This window comes from Otolemur garnettii, unplaced genomic scaffold (assembly GCF_000181295.1).
Source record: "Otolemur garnettii isolate 467f Iridium unplaced genomic scaffold, OtoGar3 scaffold00012, whole genome shotgun sequence".
NCBI lineage: Eukaryota > Metazoa > Chordata > Mammalia > Primates > Galagidae > Otolemur > Otolemur garnettii.
In genome coordinates this window covers 3,660,541-3,662,601 of record NW_003852407.1, presented here as the reverse complement: position 1 = coordinate 3,662,601, position 2,061 = coordinate 3,660,541, and the positions used below count along the sequence as shown (strand labels likewise).

The window sequence follows — 2,061 nt, the reverse complement described above, 5'->3', positions numbered from 1 at the left end:
CTTGCCTCAGCCTCCCGAGTAGCTGGGACTACAGGTGCCCGCCACAACACCCAGCTATTTTTTTGTTGCAGTTTGGCTGGGGCTGGGTTTGAACCCACCGCCTTCAGTATATGGGGCTGGCACCCTACCCACTGAGCCACAGGCACTACCTCTTCTCCTTGTTTATTGTATTTTATTTCTGAGTCTCACTGTCACCTTGGGTTGAGTGTTGTGGTATTACAGCTCACAGCAACCTTAAACTTTTGGGCTCAAGAGATCCTCTTGCCTCAGTCTCCCAAATAGCTGGGACTGTAGGCCACCACCACAATGCCCAGCCAGTTTTTCTATTTTAAGTAGAGACGAGGTCTTGCTCAGGCTGGTCTCAAATTTCTGAACTCAGGCAATCTGCCCATTTTGGCCTTTCCATGCCCTCTCCGTCTTCCTTTCCTTCCCCCTCTCCCTTGTTTCTCTTTCTCCTTCACTCTCCCTCTCCCCTTCCTTCTCTTGCTTCTTCTTCCGTAAACACTGTACTTTTATCTTACCTAAAACAACAATAACATTGACAACAATGCCTTAACATATCTCATACCGTAGTTTATAATCAGTGTTCTCAGTTTAAAGAACAGCCTTACAGTTCAAATTAGGACCTAGGTAAGATCCAGATATTGTATTTGTTAGATGGGTCTGCTAACTCATCTTACATCTATAACTGTTTCTCCTCATACGCTACTCGTAACCTTCCCATTGACCACCCAGGTTGATGGTGGGGAAGAGACTGGATCATTTGTCATGCAGGATTCACACATTTCAGGATTTGGCTAATTACATCTTTGTACGTTATTAAATCTTTTCCTCTGGCCTTCAAGTTTCCTGGAAAGGTATCTTGAAGCTTGATCAGTTTCAGCTTATTTATTTATTTATTTTTTGAGACAGAGCCTCAAGCTGTTGCCCTGGATAGAGTGCTGTGGCATCACAGCTCACAGCAACCTCCAACTCCTAGGCTCAAGCAAGTCTCCTGCCTCAGCCTCCCAAGTAGCTGGGACCACAGGCGCCTGCCACAACGCCCGGCTATTTTTTGGTTGTAGCCGTCATTGTTATTTGGCGGGCCCGGGCTGGATTTGAACCTGCCAGCTCAGGTGTATGTGGCTGGTGCCTTAGCCGCTTGAGCCACAGGAGCAGAGCCCCCTTTTCCTTTCAAACCCCACTTGTAAAACTGCTGCTAAATGGAGCATCTATTCAGGGCAACTTCAGTCTCTGCTCCTGGGTTACAGCCCTCAAATGTGGCCCAAATAAACCCTCCACTTATATTAATTTTGCCTCAGTTTTTTCCTTTAAGTGAACAAAAATGAGCATCATTGGTAGAGTCAAATGGAGGGACCTGCCCAAATAGAATCGACCCAGCCAAATAGAATATCCCACTCAAGAGAGCGGAAATGTGCCGACCCCGACCCTCCCCACCCTTTAAAATCCCCATCCACCTTCACCCCTGCACCGACTTTCTTCTCGAGCTCAGCTCACCCACACTCGGGTGGAATAAAGGCCCATGTTGCCCGCACAGAACCTGGGCTGCATTTCCTTTCATTTCCCATTTCGGAATAATCTTTTATTTTTGGTCTTTGACCTCTCAATTATGTTATCTGGTTGTCTCATTTTCAGTGATATTAAGATAGGCAAGTGAGCTCAGGACTGGCAAGTGAGTCTCATCCCTTTATTGTAAAGTTCCTCATCGGCTTTTTAGCTAATGGCTTCCGTAACTACTGAAGTTCATTACTTAGATTCATTATTTCATCAGGTGTTGAAAAACAGTGACTTTTTAAAATTCAGTCTCCATAGAGACCATCAAAAATTGTCAGTGTTGACTATATTGCGATACCCAGTCATGGGTATTGGGAAAAGTTTTCAATTTGCAAAACTTATACCTCAGATAATCCTCATTGGCTATGATTCTGCCACTGTGAAAAGCTGGTGATTATTTTTTTCTAATTCTATTATTCTGTCAGCAATTTTTCTTTTCTAAGATAAACATGGTAGAAGATATCAGCATTTTTATATTAAATTTGTGTACAAAAGATTTTCCCTCAG

General features: G+C 44.1%; 1 non-coding gene across 1 annotated transcript; it reads right to left on the bottom strand.

Annotated features, from left to right (window-relative positions):
• Positions 1-1,803: 1,803 nt before the first annotated feature.
• LOC111723540 lies at positions 1,804-1,943 on the bottom strand. Its single transcript, XR_002772061.1, has one exon. It is a non-coding gene; the product is annotated as a U4 spliceosomal RNA (small nuclear RNA).
• Positions 1,944-2,061: the final 118 nt, after the last annotated feature.